This window comes from Hemicordylus capensis, chromosome 3 (assembly GCF_027244095.1).
Source record: "Hemicordylus capensis ecotype Gifberg chromosome 3, rHemCap1.1.pri, whole genome shotgun sequence".
Taxonomy (NCBI): Eukaryota; Metazoa; Chordata; class Lepidosauria; order Squamata; family Cordylidae; genus Hemicordylus; species Hemicordylus capensis.
In genome coordinates this window covers 318,528,333-318,550,249 of record NC_069659.1, presented here as the reverse complement: position 1 = coordinate 318,550,249, position 21,917 = coordinate 318,528,333, and the positions used below count along the sequence as shown (strand labels likewise).

The following is a 21,917-nucleotide window of genomic DNA, read 5'->3' as shown; positions in this document are numbered from 1 at the left end:
AGGCACCTGTCTGCGTTCTCATGCTGTTTCTTGAGTTTGCTGGCACTTCCCCACCAGCCCTGTGGTGCATTCATCTCCTGCTTTGGTTTTGCTGAACCTGCACAAGGGCCATTTCTGGCTGGGAAAGCCCAGCTTGGGTAACCCAGTCTCCATCTTTCTGACAGCATCAGCTACTGTCTACCTCTCTCCTTCGACTTGCTCTTCTTTTAGCCTCTGTCACCACTTGCAAAATCACCACATGCAAAGTGTCTCCTCTTTAATCACAGTGCGAAGATTTTTTGTTATTTGCCACAGTTTATTTGCCACAGTTACACAGTGGCACACCAGTGGAACTGAAAATAATAACAATGACAATCATACATTATTATTAAAAACAATGCACTTCTGCTAAACTGTTAGTACTAAGGCTGTTAAATGAGATTCAACATTATAAGGCTGTTTCACAATAATGGGGAGGGACTGGGTGCAAGGCATAACGGCAGGCACAAGCAATACATAAAGGGTTTTGGTTTTTTAAAAATCGGCCATGCCACAAAGCTCCTGTCAGGTGTATCAGTTGTGCTCTGCCAGTACATCCTCAACAGGTCTCACTGCAATTGCATTACAAGTGAAAAAAGAAATATCCAGAAGTTACGTCTGAAAAAAGATGGAGGCACAATTGAGAAAAGCCTCAAATGCACTATTGATGAAAGAGGCTGATATCCAGACTAACAAAACTTGGTGCAGAAAATGCTCAGAACAGGCTATGTGGGAGGGGCAGTTTTTATTACTCTCTCCTTCCCTCTGTAGCCAGTGGAAACCATGTGTCCCTCAGGGACTTATTTTTGGGAATCATCATTGCCTACAGAGGGAAGGGGAGATCAACAACAATTGTTTATCTTCTGTAGCTCACATGCAGCATCACTGCACGCACATGCATACACACTTCATTAGTCTCTGGATGCCAGCTAGTACTGTCTTTTTGATTCTCCAGGATAAGTGAGTGAGTCTGTGTCACAATTCTGGGGAAAAGGGCTATTGTGGAGATAAGTGAAGAGTGACATTGGGCACTTTATCACCTTTTTATGCGGATGGGGGGGTGGCAGGCTGTGATTGATATTATGCAGCATCTTCTAGACTTTTGATTCTTTGAAAACCAGATGTATGGGACACAAATCTCTATAGGATTTTGGATTTAAATGCCACTATTCTTCATTTTGAGAAAATAAAAACAAGGAAGGGCATAGTCCATCAGGAATTACACTTGTTCATGTCTGACTAAAATGAATCGCAATTGTACATAATAGCATGTTCTGTAAATGTGATCAAACTGCTTGGATCCTACCAGACATCTTTAAAACATTTGTGCTCCCTTCTTGTGTATGTGTCTTATTATGGAAGTTCTGATTGATATGGGAGTTATGGGAGTTCCGGTTGTTGTACACCGCCCAGAGCCTCTGGATGGGGCGGTTTATAAATGTAATAAATAAATAATAAATAAATAATACATATTTATTTATTTATTTTATTTACATATTTTTATACCGCTCAAAACTTGTGTCTCTGGGCGGTTTACAACAGATAAAAACAACATTAAAACATTAGTTTAAAACAAAATAAGAAATTTAATTTTTTTAAAAAAAATGCTCTAAAACAACATTAAAAACAATCAAAACATCATAGCTGTAATAGGAAGCATGGAGAATTCACAATGGGGGAGGCCAAATTTTTAAATCTCTCCTTCCTTAGTAGCTAATTGTGACTTCCAATATGTCCCTGAAGGCTGTATGATCCTCAGGGAACATTTTCAGGAGTCAAAGTTGGCTACAGAAGGAAGGGGAGATTGATTAAAATTGCCCCTTTCCTATAGTATGTGCTGAACATTTGCTACACACACTTAATCTAGATGTCAACTAGTATGGTTATATGCTGTGGTTACCATTTTCTTGCAATCATAATTGCTGAAGCTAGTGAATGACACTGAATAAGCAATTATGACAACAACACCATGAGCTTTCCCAGACAGCAGGCTTTACCGCAGGTTTTTTGAGAGGCTTTACTGCGGGTTTGAAGTTGCCCTCAAAAACCAATGCAAAAAGTGGATTTTTTTTAACCCTGGATATAAATCAGGCTACACTTTATCGCACAATAAAAAACCCGAATTGTGTGTGAAGTGCTTTCTGATAGCTCGCAGGGACTTTGGGGTATATTTGGCCAATATGTGAATGCACCCCCTCCATTCCAGAGGAGTTGTGAACTAAAGGCCAGATGTGAAATACTTCCATAGCCTTTCAGGGAGCTGTAATACTGGTGTGGAATTGCTGTGGTTCCAGATTTAGACACTACTTCTGTGGCATGGCAACCAGTCATGGGAATGAAATAGGACTGCACAACCACAACCCTACAGCTACTGCTGGACTATAACTCCCTCCATGCCCAGCCATAGTCAGGAATGATGGGAGTTGTAGTCTGACAACAGCTGGGGCCAAAATTGGGCAGCCCTCTATACATTTACTGTATAAATTGCCTTCAGAGCTAACTCATTCAAGGATAGTAATGTTAAAAAATCAGCATGTTCACTGAGTTTCCTTTAAATGCCTTTGGGCTCCAGTTGCTTAAGGAAACTATGTTCAGGGAGTTTAGTAAGCCATTGACAGCAATTGTATTTAGTTCTCTGTGATCTAATAGAATAGAATAATGTATATTGGTTAAGCATTACTTAAATTATTAAACATGTACATTCATAAATATGTAGCCTGACTTTGTGGAGTCACCACCTATTGAAGTATCCCACTACAACTATCCTGGAACACGTAGACAGCTCCACCTACAAGCTCGAAGAACTTCAGCCCTTACATTTGGGTTCTATCCTTAGTCCTCTTCAGTTATTACTATACCTGGGTACAGTAATTGCCCAGTATAATGTAATACAGTAACAATACAGTAATGACCCAGTAATGTAGTATAAGTTATCTCATACTACACTAGGTATAGTTACCCTATACCTGGGTACAATGTACAAGGAGCAAATAGGCACCTTTTAAAAGTGGTGATTCTCTTTATTTAGCAGAGTAAGAGCAGCAACTGGCCCTATCCATCCCCAGCACAGCATCCCTCCAGTGGTTGTTGCTGGTGTCTATCTTATGTTTCTTTTTTAGATTGTGAACCCTTTGGGGACAGGGAGCCATTTTATTTATGTATTTTTATCTATGTATATCTCTTTGGGAACTTTTTGTTGAAAAACAGTATATAAATATTCATCGTCGTCATATGCTGCTGTGGGTACTGTACCTGGATACAGTATCTACCATTCTTGTAAGGCCTAAAGAGGGCTCTTGCGACACTGGATACCCTACTTTGTGACACCAATTTCAACTCCTGATTTCTAGTAGGTGCAGAAAGTCAGTAAAATCTAAGATAGAAGAGGGTAACTGCGATTGGGAACCAGAGACAGGGGGGTTCAGCTGTCACCCATTGGGAGTGTGCTTTTCCCAGAATCTCTGGCCCCTCTCATACCTACTTTCTCATACCTACTTTGTAAGTACTTACAGGTGGCCGTGCGACCCCGCCCTATGCTGCTTTCAGGCAGAACATCTCCCTGCTTCTCAATGGGATATTTGGGTTGCATAACTTCAGCCCTCCAGCTGTAACTTCCATCATCCCTGATTATTTGCCATTGTGGCTGGCGATTGGGAATTGTAGCCAACAACCGTTGGAGGGCTGAAGTTGTGCAGCCCTTGTCTACATGGTATGTCTAGAATGTGTGAAGCAGTTTGGAGCATTAAGTTGAGAAATGGAGTATGAGTGCTGGAGACTCACCCCCACTGCTTTGGATTTTATTTATTTATATCTATGTAAACCGCTTTGGGAACTTTTGTTGAAAGGTGGTATATTCGTCATATCCACATCCATCATATCATGTGAAGCCCTTGCAACTGAGCAAAAGAGCATTTCCTCTTTTACAGAAATACAATAAAATGAATATTTATATACCACTTTTCAACAAAAGTTCCCAAAGCGGTTTACATAGATATACATACATACATACATACATACATACATACATCAGCAACACCCAAGCTACAGGGAACAACCAGTGAAGTCCATTGCCTTCATATCTTCCTTGTGAGATAACTTCCAGCTAGCCACTGTAGGAAATCAAATGCTGAAATTGATGGGTGACATAATCTTGGTTTGCTGTAGCATGGCAGTTCTTGCTAGAGCAGAAGCAAAACTTGGTTGGATTTTTTAAAACTAATAACACAGGGAAAATTCCAGTGCGTATTTATTCTCCACCCCCTCTCTTTTTTTAAAAGTTGGCTTTTAAAAAAATCTTTAAAATTGGCTATATATATTTAAGAGCATTAGAGCAATATTACCTGAGATGTTTCTAGTACTCCCTTGTTTTAAATACTAATACTGTAACAGTGCTGATAGTAGTAGTTGCTGCTACATTGCAACAGGCAAAATGCTTTTGATTTCTACCTTTAAGGGTTTTCTCTTTTTTTGTGTTTATAGATCTTTAGAGAGCAATATGATTCTCTATGCTTCCCCTCCCAGAGAAATATAAATTGCCCTAGTGTGGGAAAGTTAGGTCCAACTTTACATCTTACTCATAACAGCTTAACATTTTTTCCTTTTTTTTCCTTTCCTGTTAATTTTAATCTCTTCTCTTCCCTCTGGTTTTTGTTTGTTTGTTTTGTTCTCCACTTCATGGCTGATGCGCCTTTTTATTAAATTATATATTGAAAGGACAAAGGCACTTTTTGAATAGATTCATTACAATTCACAAGTTCTAGGTCACTAGAATAAGACAAAAAACCCTCTTTAGATTCTTCAGGGACAAAAAGCATCATGTTTATGAGGTCCTCTAATGCATTTAATAAAGCATGAAAAGATATGACATCTATCCCACTAAAACACAAGGGAAAATGAATGATGTTACTGTAAATCTTTACATCAATCACGCCTGGTACTTTAGAAAACAATATGGTTTTGTTTGAATTTCACAAGTGACAAACAACTCCTCTGACTGGCTTAACATAGTCACTTTCCATTAGTCAAGACCAGAAGCAAGTCAGAATTAAAACGTGGCCGGTGGTTGCTAGGCAGCTGAGTTGTCTTGACATGGTGGTTAGTTTCCTTTTCATGGAATGACAACAGTGAAATGAAAGAAGTTTTGAAAAACTTGATAATGGTTTTCAAAGGAGGAGGATAATTGGGCTTGCTTGTGCAGCACTGTGTGGAAACTTTTGCTTGGCAGCGAGGGAAGACTGTCACTAAAAATTTCAACTCTTGTACACAAACTTGACCTAGAATCTTCTCCAGATTTTCCTCAGTTCATTTGCAGAACACTTCTCTCAGGCCAAGGGGTGCTGGGATGAAAGAGATAAGACAGATGGGTAAAGCCCCAAAGGAATAAAGGAATCAATAGTTGTGATTTTAATCCATCAATGAAAAGGAGGAATTAAGTGAAATCTTTAAAGTGAGGATTGTGTAAAAAGGTATTTCGAGACTAGCAACAAAATGCATGATATATATTTTATCATTTCACTTGCAAACTACTTCATGTGACTTCTTCTCTTTACAAACTAGAGATTACTGTGACATAGTATGGCAGAAATTAAGCATGATACTACTGTCATTTTTAAAACATTCTCCACACAATAGATAATTGATTTCCCCCCTTTAAAACGTATCCCCTAGGTATCCAAAACTAAATGCAGAACATAACAAGATGATTGGGAGGTACACTTTTGTTGGAAACCTTCTTCCTGGAAATTAATGAGATAATAATAATTAAGTTTGCTACATGGTTGCATTAGCATTTAAGCTGATATAAAAGTCCAATTATGTATAACTGTCCATATCATTAATTTCCTTTAAAAAAAAACTGAGCAAAATGTACCTATAATGAAAGAAGGGACCAATTAGCATTGGATTAACATTCATGGTTATTTACAGTTGTTTTTGTGCTTGTTCTTGTGCTCTGACTTCCTAAAATTTCACAACCCAAAGATTTAGAAAAAAGGGGTTGTTTAGACGCAAGGTGCAATGAAGTGGCTGCAGCCATTGTGTTGACACCACCTCTCTCATTATACCCTCTCAATCAACACTCAGCACACAGGAAACTGCAATAAAGCCCATCTGCCATGGTTAATCTGCAGGCAAACCCACGCCCAGGCCTGCGCCCGTTACTCTCCAGCCGTATTATTCTCAGATCCAAAGCTTCATAAGGGATCAGCCAAAGTCCATTAAAGTAAATAATAGCTAGAAATGACAGGCTTAGCAAGGATTGGGAGGAAGTTGAAGACCAATCTGAGCTGTGAGCTCTGATTAATAGAGAAAAGCATTAGGAGAAAAGGGGAGAAAAATGACCTCAGCCTGCTCCAAAGAATTCCTGAACCTTGGTTGTTAGGGCAAGTGCTACCATCTGAGACGTTAGTGATCCTTGAATTTCCTTCACTTTGATGCAGCTCAAATGGGAAAATTTTGAAGGTTCACCCAGGCCCCAGACCCCAGCTGGAAAGCCGTCTGGAGTCAACCCTGTCAAAAATTCTGTTGTGTAAAAGAGAGAGAGAAGGAGGGAGGGAGCGAGAGAGGCTTTTATTAGCTAGATGGCAACAACAAAAAACCCTCTCTCAACTTTAATAAGAAAGAATGTATTCTGTGGCTTGCATGTACATTAATTACTATATGGCACATAATAGATCATAAGTGTATCCAAATATGGTCTGTAAACAATTGATATTAATCAGAACAAGAATCAGTCAACATCTCTTTTCTTTCTACTAATTTTTTTTTTTAAAAATCTAGTCTTGTTTTAAAATTCAGTCCACTGGCAATTGAAAAGAAAAGCAGTTTGGGAAGACTGGTGGATAAGGAAGATTGCTTTTGAGGATGTCCTCTTGCAGTATTTACTTTGTGTTTTCTCAGCTCTAACTTGTGCATGAACAGATTGCAGAGAGTTCTGGAAAATCGGCCCTTGACAAGGACTTCTTTTTGCCTTTTTGACTGGACCCTTGTAGCAAGCAAACATCAAAGCAGTTATCAAAAATTATAATAATGCAGGGCTAGTTCCTGTATACGGAGGAAATATTTACTTGCATAATAAGGGCATATGATTTCTGACCAATAGAAATGAGCCATACACCTTTCAGATTCATACCTCTTTGGGGACAACATCAAAGCTTTGTGAACATTAAGATCACCTTATTCCCCAGGCTGATGGCATCAAGCTAATTGTTAAAAGGCAGACATTAACAAATACTTTTCTAATTCAATGTAATGAAATATAATGAACTTCAGCCTTGGACAAAACTGTTCCAAAACATGGAATAAAACTGTAGATATGTTAGTGAAAAAGGCTATGATGGAGGAAAATAATTAATCTTCGCAAAAACTTTATATAAAGGGAGCTCATTTTGTGTCACATTCTAACTAAAAAATAAAGTTTCTAATACAGAATGCAGTTTTCATAAATAAAATGAGAGTGAATAGGAATAAAAATGATGTCTGTGCCAGGAAATTGCTGATAACCTGGCTAATGCACTGTGTGTGTGCACGTGATGCAATTTTCATATTTTAATCTTAAGTAGAACCAAAAATGACAATTATGAAAAGACAAAATAGATACCACCAACAGCTGTAATGGCTATCTATGCTGTTCAAGGAGAGGCAAAGAGATACAGTAAATCAATATTAAATTTTCCACATATGCAGGTATTGCAACCAGGATATCATATAACATCATTATAAGCAACCCTAATACAATTTGGACAGTTCTGGAGAAAGCAGGATGTGCAGCTAACTAGTCCTCTGTAGTTTCAGCTGGTCTGTTTTATAGAAAAAAAGAGTACCTGTCCCTGCTGATCCACAAATGTATACATGAAAAGGTGAAAAATTCATTGCCCTGATTAATACATTAATATCCTAATCAAGATCACTTGTTATCTTAAAAAAACAAACTAATTTCTATCAAAATCCATCTTTATTCTGCATTTTTTCCTTTTGAAAACAATTCCTTATTATAAAATGCTTATGAAAGCATCCACCAAAATGTGCCACTTTTTTCTTTTTTAAATAATGTGACTAAATGAAATTATAATGAAGTTGGACTTAGGATCTGTGGCAATTAAAATGCAATGCAATGAGACAGTAGAAAAAGTTACAATGATAGTTAATCTCTGCAGCATGCAATGAACCAATGGCAATGCTTAGGGGGGGAAGTAGCATTAAACCTACAATTTTAGACACCACTTTTGGAAATACGAAAAAAGTTGTTCTGAAATTATAACGTGCACTAGAGCTTACAAAGTCATGCTTCTGCTTTGTGACCTTTCACCTTTCAAGCACATGCTATATGATTGTTTGCTTTACAGTTTAATGGGAAACTAATAAAGTAACTACCACCTGATATTCTTAGTTACCTCGTTTTGTTTATTGTCTAGAGGGTGTCCTAGAAAAACATCATAACAACGAATTACCCAGTTTTATATTGAACTAAAAGCTAATTTGCATAGTTAGATAACTCATATTGCATTTGAATAAGATCAACTGCAAATATTATTTCCTTTAAAACAAGCAAAGGAAAGTCATCCCTTGTATCTGACATTTAGGTCTTCCCAAATAAGGTTGCCTAATCCAGACACATCCTATAAGAACAAACCGTGGGGGTGGCTAAAAACCACTATGACTTCAAATCTGGACTCTATCAATCAAAAGGAAGAGAAGGAGTGGAGCTCGCTGTAAGAAGTAATGTCATTGGCATCTATGCGTTTAAATGCCTTTTGGAATGAATTTGCTCATATAGGAACAAGAGTAATATGTGTTTGGTATCATTGAATCAAATGACCTTTCCATCATCAGTGAAATCAGAGCCACTCCTGTTGCGGAGGATTTTTAAAAAGGAGAAAATATAAGAGATTGTGGTCCCAGATCCAAGTTGTTTGGTTTATTTCACAGCAGCTCCTGCATGCAATTGCTCTTACATTACTGGTTCTTCTCTCTTCCATGTTTTCTTTCTGGTTATGCCTTTTGCTGTGGCCACTGTACAGACCATAGACTCCTATAGGTTTTGCTTATATTACGAGAAACCCTATAGTCTTCATTGGTAACAAATTTATTTTACAGGTCAGAGATGAAAAAAAGCCAACAGAATACATTTGCTTTAAAAGAGTACATGTGATTTTTTGAAAAAGCGCAGTGGCTTGCCAGTAATAAATGCAGACATTAGTCTGTCACATGAACCACTTAATCCTTTAAAGAGAAAGGCCACGATCCAGTGCTCTGGTAGGCACTTCTCAGCTATGTTTTCTCAGAGGACTTACATGTGCACTGGCTTCTGGCCAAAGTGTTTATTTCCAAGCTTTGTTTCCCCAAATATCTGTAAAACATGAAGGGCTAATAAATAAATCACCTTCAATATATTTGCCAACTATTTTCTACAGTTCTCCCAAATTCAGTTAAAATTCAGGAAGATGATTATGGTTCTTTCAGGGCATGTTGGTATACTAGTTAGAACAAAACTGAATGCAGTTTTGAAGGGGGGAAACGAGTGAACCTTTAATGAAGTTTCATAGTAAAAACTACACATAAGTGTAAAACTACACAATGAGACTGCTCTCACGCGCAGCCTAGCCAGGGCTAGGGAAGCCAAGCGTCAGTTAGGCTGTACATGAGAACCACTAGGATTGGGCCCAATCCTATTTTCAAACCTGGCTCTTAGCCAGAGTTAAAGGCTTGAGCCCTTAACCTGGGCTCCGGGATCGTGTTTAGCCCCAGCAGACAAAGAAACGGGAACCTAGAGTGCCTGTGTCCTGGGGGAATCCCCCAATGTATCACGCATGTCATGCAGTGCATTGTGGGATCTCTGGAGGTCAGCATGCATTATCCTGGCCTCTGGAGCTCTGCACTGCTGACATGCAGTGCGGATTGTCTGGGAGCACAGTCTGCACTTCCAGCAATATTGAAGCAGTTGTCTGGGGCAAAGGTAAGCTTAACCAGCCTCCCGCCGCCCCACCTGCCCGGTCTTGTGAACGGCCTCATTCATTCCTTGTAATCCTTGTTTCTCTCCCCTCCCTCTGTTATCTTCGAGAACGTTCACATTTAGATTGCATGCTCTTCAGGGGCACAGACCTGTCTTTTTTGTTCACAATAGCTTGCAATACATTATTCACATATACATAATATAATAAACTGACTAATTCCCCCTCCCCACTGTATTCTCCACTGTATGCACAGCAGCAGTTTAACCCTATTTTATCATAAATGATAACAACTAAGCTGTTTAGCTCATCATTGAGCATCTATAGCTAAATTTCATTTTTAACCCACCCAAAGATTTCTAATGTATGCCACCTTCATCACTACATCAGGAAGTATGTACATTTTTGCTATGGAATACAGTATACTGATATTAGCATGAAACCGCTAACTGTGAGTGAAAAAACACATTTCTAGGCCAGTATATTTAGCTGAACATGAAATCCCAAGCATAGTCCACTAAAAACTTCCATGCATTTTAGTAAGGAATGTGCAAGGGATTGCCTCCCTTGGAATTTTGGTGCAAATAACTGCAGTTTTTCACTTTTTCCTGCTTAATACTATACAAACATATTGCTTAATATTTTTGTACCAGAGGTGCCCAAGTCTGCATGATGGGGCAGGTGGCATATATGTTTCTTGTACATAAATCAAGAAATATAGTCCCCTCCAGAAATCTAAGGCATGTAATCTCTGCCCAAATGATTGATAATCACTTTCAGCAAGAAAAACAGGGACCACAGTGTTGGGGTGTTGTTTGGGAACCCATGTTCACTGATCAGGAAACATTTCCTTAAAGTCGTAGCAGTAATTATCTATTGCTATGTGACATGTCAAAACAGTTGTGGAAATCTATTTTTCTCCATAAACATGAAATATTTTTTAAAGTGGTTTTGCACAGGAGAAAAAGATTATTTTAAAGCACTTTCTTGGAGCCCTCATTATAATTCCCAAAGGAATGGAAACATTCTTCAAGATTTTAGACATAGGTGATAAATACAATAGAAAATAAGTTGGTTTAAATGTGAAAGCATTGGCTTAATTGGTTTTGGATTGGGCACTCTCCATCTGCTACATTCACTATATTTAAATTTAAACAACAAACTGCTTCATTTAATGCCATAGATCATAGAGGAAATTAAAGCCCAATTTCATTGTTAAATTTTTATACATTCAGGTCTACTTTCATGGATGACAATGCATGTACATTATAATGCCAGAGTGGCTGCGCTAGTTTCCTTCTTCAGCACAGTATATAGAGCAGGAAGAAATTTCCTGCATCTGCTTCTTTCGTTTTATCAGGACTAAACAAAAGATTACACTACAGCAGTCATCCCCATCTTACAAAACACACATGTTTTCAAGTATCTGTGTGCACTAAAATGAAATGTGACTTTACAAATAAGGTGACGGAAAAAACTTGTTAGACCACATCTATTTGGTTGCATAGGTGAGGGAGGATGTTTGCGTAGAGAACGGCTATTTATTTACACCATACCTTTCCAATCTTCTCTTTTTGGATAATAATCATGGGGACCCTGATGCTTAAGTAGGCAAGTGGAGTTTTCCCTCAAGCATCTTCTCCTGGCTACTTGTCAGATTTTGTGAGGCTTGGATTTCTCTCCTGCTCTCCATTATGGCTTTGCTCTTGATTGATGCTTTTGTTTCCTGGGCTGTTGATAACACTTCTTTCTGGCCTCAGTGAGGAAGCAAACCTGCACCTGGGCTATACCACTTTAGATAGGGGGCCAGGGGGCGGGGGTTGTCACATGTTATGCTCTACAAAGAAAGCCAGGGAGAGGAAACTAGGGAGAAACCTACACTAGGACTTCTAATTTTATAGCTGGAAATATTTCTGTGGAGAAGCATTCAAACGTGAACTTCCAACCATTAGCTTCAGCTTGAAGTGGTACAGCCCTGAGACAGGTTTACCACCTCAGCAAGAACAAGGTTTATAGAAGCACTTTGGAACTTTGAAGTCTTATTATTCTGTGCCAGGACCTGAAGAAATGGGAACACTGGTGCACTAAAACAACAGTGGAGTAATATTCTTGTCTTTTGTAGAGGTCAACAAGTAATGAAACTATGCTAATTGGCTAATACCCATTACTTGCTGGTTAAAGCTTTAGCTTTGTATACATTTAATCATTTTAGATACAATCTAGATGTGCCATGAGCTGTCTACACCATGTATAATCTGGAATTATTATTATTTCCATAGACAGTAGAACTAACATAACACAGCTTAGTTTTCCTGATTACCCAAATTCACTGGGGCGAATCCTTACCTTGCGCTCTGTGAACAGGAGTGTTGTTTTTGGAAAGTGATCTGCACTCATAGAAGGACCTTTCTGTCAACGCAGCTCTCCTTCCATGAACGGAAGGAACTTTCGTTCATGGAGCACAAGTTGAGGATCAAACCCTGTATTCACCCTACATCACCTGCCATATAGCCAATTATCAATGGAAAGGGAAAAATATTCAGTTTATGCTGCCAAGACAAAAGGTATTTCTGAAACTGTTATATCATGCTGTTAAGAAGAGTATAATAAGCAATATCTCAAGTATGACCATCACTCGCAGGCAGCAGAATTATTAATGGACCAGAAGATGCAGCAGAATTCATAAAATCAACATCAACATAACAACTGTGATTTGTACATATATTTTTATGCAGCATTCCTCATTTCTAGCACTTCTGTGTGTTTTATCTCTACACCTGTCTTCTGTCTAATCTGTCTATGGCACAAAATATAGTATCACCCCCTTCAACAGCAAGAGCTTGAATAAATCACTCAGTCTTTATGCTTGGGCTAAATATTTTTGTGCTAATGTTAGTTTGAAAATTTAATCTTTTTAGTGACCAAAGAGAATATTTTTTCACAAACCAGTAGAAGTAATTCATTCTCTTCTCCTCCCCCAGATTACTTTATTATGCTTTTTTGTTAAAGTAAGGAATTTTTTTAAAATGTGTGTATATTGATATGTGTATATTGGCTCTTTTGGCCAATGAGTTCCATTTCATGACAACAAAAATACTTTGAATGTTTTCTAATAACTTGAATTATGGCAAACATTTCCTGGGTTGAAATTCAACTTCCCAATGAGTAATTCTCTCTCTTTTTGCAATCTAATAAGCAAATAGCACATTGCTATCATAACAGGAATGTGGGCAACATAACCACTGCTATACCTAGAGATCAAGCTTCTCCATCATTTGTTGGTAGCCCCTTGTGGGATATTGCCCACAGTTTCCAGTTTGACAGATACTGGAAATGTCTGAGATCACTTGTTAGATTTCTTTGACATAAATAGCTTTGTATTTTCAATAGTATGTAAAACTATTCCCCCGGCATTTAAACATCAACAAGCCTTTGATCATTGGTGTCGACTATGTAGCAATCAAATGTTTCCTTAAAAGTACAGCTAATGAAATAGTTATTTTTAAAACACACACTAACATACAACTTTGCCCTGAGCACGGACATCAAAATCATACAATGAAACCTTCTCCCTACACTATGGTGCCACAAAACGTAATTTGATCGTTGCCAGGAAATTATTATGTCATTCCAGGTTCTCTGTGATTAAATATACTGCATAGAGAGAGAGTTCTGAAATTTCTTCCATTTTAAGAAGTTTTTGGCAGTCCAAATGAACTCTTATATCCCATTGGTCTCCACAACAGTGTAGCAGTGTAGGAGAAAACATGGGCACTATTTCAAAGTGCCAGGCATTATTACAAGTCAGGAGCTATCACAAGACCATCTCCAGTCACAGGATCTTTGCTATCTCCTTTATGATGCCATTAATTATTGTGCCCCCCCACCTCCCTTCCCCTCAGTCTTTACTCAAAATACTTTCCTTTGTGGGAATTTAATGTTGCTGATCTTTCTGTATTTGGCCCTTTCTTCACATGAGAGCTCAGGGCAGATTTCTCGACTTTGCAATATCTGATTACCAATAGATGACAAATTCATATCTACTTTCATATGTACATTCATATCTGTTCTGGCTGAAGTTATTAATAAGCAAAACTGTTGAAATTTATCCATTCTTTAATAATATACACTGGTGGCCACGTAACAAGTGAGTGGTGTACATTTTGTTTACAAGAGGTTTGGGATGGTTTTTAAAAAAACAATAAGTGTTATCTGTATGATTTCAGTTAAACTGGCACTGTTTAATTTCCTCATATTGCTGTACTTTAAAATGCTTTTATTTGAATTGGTTGATTAAATTAGTAAACAACAGGCCAGTTAATTAAAAAACCTTGAAGTAGCAGAATATCTGCACATTCACATGTTCAGAGTATATTTACTTCAAGCAATATAGAAAATGCAAATCATTTGGTATATCCTATATTCAGTCACATATATGACATCTATTAAGTTCAATTTTTGTCCTTTTGATAGGCAGTAGTAGAATATTATGATTTCCATTCTTATGATTTACACCTTCACTTTGGAAAATTATTGGAGTGAACATCTGCATACTTCTTTTCCCTTTTGGTACCAATGCTGCTTTAAGCTAAGAAAATGTAAGGCTGTACCAGCATGTGCATTACTTTAGAGATTCATGGAAAAACATATTGTGAAATCCTCTTGGTTGTTTTTTAACTTAAAAAAAAAAATCAGAAAGGGAGAAGCAGGCTTCCATGATCTCCCAACACACATTTTTCTAGCTCCTGTTTTCTCCAGTAGGTGTCACTGTTGTGACTGCAAGGTGGCAATTTGAAGGCCTGAAGTACATATTTTTAAGGATATTCTAGCAGTGTAAATATTAAACTGAAGTCATTCCTATAGCATACAGCTCATTCTCCACCCACATCTCTAAGGGCCTTGAAAGAGGTGACACCATTAAGGTAATCAAGGATAAAATGGGATGACAATTTATATAAACAAAGATGCAAAGGCAGTACATCAAATATGACACAGTCAGAAATAATTGTACAGTAATAGAAGTAGGCTGCTCATATTGTAATATTCTGTGCAAGAGAGAGGGTGTAGGGGGTGGGGGTAGAACTTGGAAAATAACTTTTGTAGCTAGATTACTAATTTTCAGAAAAGCTTTAATAGTGTTTTGCATAACTGTGCACTTCACGATCTCTTATTCATTTCAAACTATGATCTCAGATCACTGACATACATTCTTGATTTTGTATTTTGATTAAAATCACATGATGCAAAATACTTGTTCAGGATGTCAGGATTCAAGAATGTCAAAAAAATAGTTTCAGGGAACACAAAGTCTGTTCCTAGATTCTTACTTCCTCTCTGTATATTGCCAATTTTGTGTGGTGTGTATTTGCATTCATTTTAAAGTTATTTGTGCCCTAAATCACTTTTGAACAGATTTTGAAAAGAGCAATCAAATGGAAATTTAGTTCAGATTTAAATTCTGCTACAGAAGTAGAAGCTGAATGTATAACCAAGTAAAGTTGGATTGTTTCAACAACAGAGAAAACAGATACAGTGTTATTTGTAGTGTTAAAGGCTACTTAGAAAAACCATAATAAAAAATTCTGAAGTGACTTTGCTTTCTTTGCCCTGCTATAGGGAAACACAGCATGAGAAGCAAATTGTGCTATCATCACATATATTTAGCATCATTCATATAGATGGATAGATAGATAGATAGATTCCAAGCTTTGATTTATGTTTCACTCTTGTGATAAGAAATACATGTCAAGTATGTTGCAAAAGTTTTCTAGTATTGCTTTTAAAATCCAAAGACAGGAAAGCCCCCCCCAACTTGCACACTAATTACTACTAATTTTAGACATGCATCCTTAAATAGTTCATATGCCATACAGAGTCTCTTTTTCTTTTCTTTTCTTGGCTTTTCTTTTAAGATCAAAGTTTTAATAAACATGATAGCTTCTTTGAAGAAGAAGAAGAAGAAGAAGAAGAAGAAGAAGAAGAAGAAGAAGAAGAAGAACAAGAACAAGAAGAAGAAGAAGCAAACTATATCCTCTGCTTTGCACAATATATTTATGAGGAATCCATGTTGTATGCAACTTTACAATCAAAACTTGCAACGTTCATTTCTCTGCTTGCATTTCCATCCAAATCAATTAAGAGGAGAACTTTGCTGCAGCTAGCAAGCTGGCCAGTAGAGGCCTCTTTGGATGCGCCTTATGATGAAAGGACATTTCGAATGTGCCTGAAATCAGATGCTGCTTGCTGAACTACTTGAAAGATTCTGTTGCATAAGGAAAAGAGAGAGAGAAGGAGAAGAGAAAAGAAAAGATTACTCTTTAATGCCCTTTAAGTTGCAAGATGTTGATTAATGTTGCCCTTTACATTAATGATGTTTCAAGTAAAAGAAAACAAATTTAAAATGGATAAATTCTATTGAGGATGCATTAATTAAGCAGAGACTTTACCATATGCTGTGGCTGAAGTTCAGGCTGGCCTTTCTGTTGTAGTTACCTGTGTAAAATCCACCCCATCCTCTACATGAATGCCCAAGCTCAATAGCCATTTGAATGAAGGCTTTAGTTTGATTCGCCATACAAGGGGGACTGTGTCAGTGTGTTTTCTTTCTAGGAGTCACTAAGTGATTTCTATATCTGTTGTCATGGTGATATTGCAAAGCAGGGGAAAATGGGGAAAGGGAGGGTTAACTTCAGGCTTTCTCTACACCCTCTGCACTGAGAACGAAGATGTTGTTTAGCAGGGCCTATAAAACACTGGCCTTTCTCTGGGCCTTCTTTTTGTTCTCTGATTGTCAATAAAACTCATTTTAAAGGGAACAAGGACATCTAAATGTCATCTGTCACAGTGTTAGAGAGATTAAGTTTGTTTAGGAACTTATGCAGGACAAAAGGCCACTATTTGCTGGGCAGATACAAAGCAGCAATGCCTATCAGGGCTCTTGATTTAGAAGGAGCAGAGGGAAGGCCGAGCAGGAAAGATCAGCTCACTTGCAGGTGATGGCAAGAGCATCCTTGACATGACAAGCATCAGAAACACACAACACGGCCGCCATAAATATGGTGTGCCATTCAAGCCTTTTTTCCTCCTTTGTTTTGCTTCGTGGTTTCTTTCTCCAGCCATTTCTTTGCACCTTTTAAAAGGAGGCCTTCAGGTAAGAAAACAGCCCTTGACAACAGCCAGCCTGTTTAAAAATATGACACACACACCTGATAGCCCTTGAATGGGTGAGAAAAGGGAGGGAAACAATGGCTTTGGCGTGTGTGTGTTTTTGTTTCCAGGGAAAATCTAACAAGAATGGGTGCTGCATTAACTCAGCATTTTCTCCATAATGAGGCTAAATGGAAAGTACAGATTAATGAAGACATTGGTGTTATTAAAATCAAATCCTGCCGTTCATATGCTTTTCTTAATAATGAACATTGTGGCTATTGGAGAGGAAGAAAGGGAGGGTTCCATCCCCCATTAATTTGGCACACATCCCAGATCTCATTCAACCAGAACCTATCCAGTGCGAAATGTAAGCCATGGCCTTTCTGTTCCACAGCCCTCCTTTTTTCGTTTTATATTTATGTTCATCTAGGAGGGGAGGAAATGGGGTGCTTTTCTTTTATCAGAAATTTCTTTTTTAAGCCAAGGGTGATCTCTCAGTTGAGATATTCATTAAACAATACGGCCTAGCCATCTTGGTTTTGACATGAAGGCTGGCTTGAAATTAAGTAATAAGTGTACTTATGATTACTTGAGTTTAGAATATTTGCATACCTTTAGGAACGTAGTATATTAATGATGTGTGTGGGCGGGGCAGGTCTTTAAGAGCAGTCTGGAAGAGAGAACTACTCCAGATGCAGAGCTGCTTGCAATTTTTTTCGTTGCTGCTGTTGGTGATATTGCTTCTGCTACTACAACAACTATTTGTAGTACTACTGCTGAATGCATACTACTACTACTAATAATAATAAAAATAATAACAATAACAACAACAGTAGCTGGCCCGGGTGCAGAGCATCTGTGCCTCTAGTTCTCCCTCATTTGCAGCCCCCTCCCTTGTTCTCGGCCCCTCAGCCCTCCCCCTCCTCTTCCCTCTTCCCCCCTCCAATGTTTTCTCTCTCTGGCCGGCTGGCTGGCCAGCCACTTTTTCCAGCCACCCACCACTTTCTTCCCCACTGGCCGCCGCTGCTTTCTCCCCCTGCCACTGCTTTCTCCCCCTCCACTGATTCCCCCCCAGCTGCCGCTGCTTTTGCTTTCCCCCTGCCGCTGTTGCTACTTTCTCTCCCTGCCTGCCTGCCTGTTCACTGGCCTGTCCATTGGCCTTATGTTCCTCTCCCCACTTTCCTCTCCCCCTCCCCTTGCTTGCAAACTCTTACAAGGGCTGCCACACATGGGATTAGCCACGGGTACATCTTAGAGTGTGTGTGTGTGTGTGTGTATATATACTCTAAGATGTACCCGTGGCTAATTCCATGTGTGGCAGCTCTTGCAAGAGTTATCTGTGTGTGTGTGTGTGTGTGTGTGTGTGTGTGTGTGTGTGTGTGTGTATAATTAGTATACAGGTGAAACTTGGAAAATTAGAATATCATACAAAAGTCCATTAATTTCAGTAATGCAAATTAAAAGGTGAAACTGATATATGAGACAGACGCATTACATGCAAAGCGAGATAAGTCAAGCCTTAATTTGTTATAATTGTGATGATCATGGTGTACAGCTCATGAAAACCCCAAATCCACAATCCCAGAAAATTTGAATATTACATGGAACCAAGAAGGCAAGAATTGTAGAATAGAACAATATCAGACCTCTGAAAAGTATACAGTGTACTGTGCTTGACTGGCCAGCAAACTTGCCTGACCTGACCCTATAGAGAATCTATGGGGCATTGCCAAGAGAAGGATGAGAGACATGAGACCAAACAATGCAGAAGAGCTGAAGGCCGCTAATGAAGCAGACTGGTCTTCCATAATACCTCATCAGTGCCACAGGCTGATAGCATCCATGCCACGCCGCATTGAGGCAGTAATTGCTGCAAAAGGGGCCCAGACCAAGTACTGAATACATATGCATGCTTATGCTTTTCAGAGGTCCGATATTGTTCTATTCTACAATCCTTGTCTTCTTGGTTCCATGTAATATTCTAATTTTTTGGGATTGTGGATTTGGGGTTTTCATGAGCTGTACGCCATGATCATCACAATTATAACAAATTAAGGCTTGACTTATCTCGCTTTGCATGTAATGCGTCTGTCTCATATATCAGTTTCACCTTTTAATTTGCATTACTGAAATTATTGGACTTTTGCACAAGATTCTAATTTTCCGAGTTTCACCTGTATATACATCTCCTTTGCAGCATGCTCAAAGCATTGAAGCTGGGGGAATAATGGCTTCCTAGGGCCACCCAATGGGTTCATCTTTTGATCAGCTTTGAACTGAGGATATTCCATTTTATAGATTATTCCGCTAAGAAAATCAGTGCAGTATATTGGTTAAAATGTCAGACTAGAACTGGGAAGATCTGGATGCAAATTCCCACTGGGTCAATATGCTCACTAGGTCACCTTGGGTTCACCTTTCTTAACCTAATTCGCTTCACAAAGTTAGGAACCGAGGAAGCTGACTTATTATGAGTCAGGCCATTGGCCAATCTTGCTCAGTATTATCTACTCTAACTGTCAGCAGCTCTCTAAAGCTTCAGGCAGGAGTCTTCTCCAGTTCTACCCTGAGATGCCAGGGCAACCTCCCACATGCTTTACCACTACTGAGTTATGGCCTCATTCCCTACAGTGTTGTTCTGATTATAAAAATAGGAGGCGAAGGGAATGTATGCCAACCTGTCCTCCTTGGAGGAAGGACAGAATAAAATGAAAATCATTCTTCTTCTTCTTCTTCTTCTTCTTCTTCTTCTTCTTCTTCTTCTTCTTCTTCTTCTTCTTCTTCTTCATCATCATCATCATCATCATCTTACAATACCTACATGATGTTCCCCGCCACTTAAAAGCACCTCATAGCCTACCTTTTCTATGAGCTTTTGCCTTAAATCCTTTATCTCTAACTGATCCCCAAACCTGTTCCCAATTGAAATGAAACTTAAGAACATTTATTATTATTATTATTATTTCTTGTTTACACAGTCAGACAGGTGTTATTGACTGGTTTGTTTTATCCAGACATCGAGTCCTTTCCAAGGACCTGGGATGTCAGAATTATGTTATCAATATTGTTCTTGTTGTTATTATAGATATCGTAGCAGAATATAGGCTGTTCCCAGTAATGTTGCTTTTTGTAATTGGTGATTTCTGTAGCCCCTATGCTCTTCAAGTTGTTTTGGAATTGCACCTAGGGCGCCAATTACCACTGGGATTATTTTGGTCGTCTTCTGCCACAGCCTTTCAATTTCACTTTGTAGATCTTTGTATTTTGTGATTTTTTCTATTTCTTTTTCTTCTATTCTGCTATCCCCTGGTATTGCTATGTCGATTATTTTGACTTGTTTTTCTTTCTTCTCGACTACACTTACATCTGGTGTATTGTGTGGCAGATGTTTGTCTGTTTGTAGTCGTAAGTCCCATAATATTTTTGCATCTTCATTTTCTACAACTTTTTCAGTTTTATGGTCCCACCAACTTTTGGCTATAGGTAGCTTGTATTTTTTGCAGATGTTCCAGTGTATCATCCCTGCTACCTTGTCATGCTGCCTCCTTCTTCTTCTTCTTCTTCTTCTTCTTATTATTATTATTATTATTATTATTATTATTATTATTATTATTTCTTGTTTACACAGTCAGACAGGTGTTACTGACTGGTTTGTTTTATCCAGACATCGAGTCCTTCTCAAGGACCTGGGATGACTGAATTTTATTGTCAATGTTGTTGCTGTTGTTATAGATATCGTCGCAGAATATAGGCTATTATTATTATTATCATTATTATTAATAATGATAATAATTCAATTTCTATACCGCCCTTCCAAAAATGGGTCAGGGCAGTTTACACTGAGAAATAATAAATAAATAAGATGGATCTCTGTCCCCAAAGGGCTCACAGTCTAAAAATAAACATAAGATAGACACCAGCAACAGTCACTGGAGGGTTGCTGTGCTGGGGGTGGATTGGGCCAGTTACTCTCCCCCTGTTCAATAAAGAGTATCACCACATTAAAAGGTGCCTCTTTGCCAAGTTAGCAGGGGTTGTAACTACATTCATCTCTTGTTTCTCTTCCCTCTCCCTTTCCTCCCCTTGTGGTCTTTCAGCTGCTCTTCAGGCCAGAGACCTGCCTTTTGCTTGTATTACTAAAGCAACATGCACGCCGATGGTCATCATAATGAGCTGAGAGACTGACTACACACCGAAAACTTCATATGGCAGAGAAGCGCAGTTCACAGCATGTGTGGTTCACCACTTGTTTGTGTTGGGCCAAGCCACCCTAACCCTTCACTAATCTGCTCCAGGATGCTTCCTTTACCTCTCAGTGGTATCTTATCACAAGGAGCACTCTTATGTATGGTTTTCCTTTGTCAGTGCTGCCCTGCCTTCTTTATTGACTTTCCTAAGACAGTGCTGCTTATATCTTTCAACTTCCTAAATCTATCTTATGTTTTCAGAACTTGCATGACTTTGCCGAATATGGGGTGCCCTTTAAAATGTGGGGCTCTCAATAGGTCGGAAGAAAATGGTGGGGATGAATATGTTTTGATAACCCATTCCAGAACTATCCCTACACTTTGAGTTTTGATAAAGAGAATTTTGGGAGAAAAATATGGAACAAGAAACACACTTCTTGGATATTCATCTGATATGGCTCATCAGTCCCTAGCTATACTGCTGCATTCCAGATTTTCACCTAGACCAGGGTTTCTTAACTTTGGGCCCGCAGATGTTGATGGACTACAACTCCCAGAATCCCCAGCCACAATGGACATGGCTAGGGATTCTGGAAGTTGTAGTCCATCAACATCT

At 38.6% G+C, this 21,917-nt stretch overlaps 1 long non-coding RNA gene across 1 annotated transcript; it reads left to right on the top strand.

Annotated features, from left to right (window-relative positions):
• The first annotated feature begins 14,814 nt into the window (after positions 1-14,814).
• On the top strand, positions 14,815-21,327 carry LOC128352046 (uncharacterized). The gene is made up of 3 exons (XR_008320182.1): positions 14,815-14,887; positions 15,878-17,115; positions 21,212-21,327. It is a non-coding gene; the product is annotated as an uncharacterized LOC128352046 (long non-coding RNA).
• Positions 21,328-21,917: the final 590 nt, after the last annotated feature.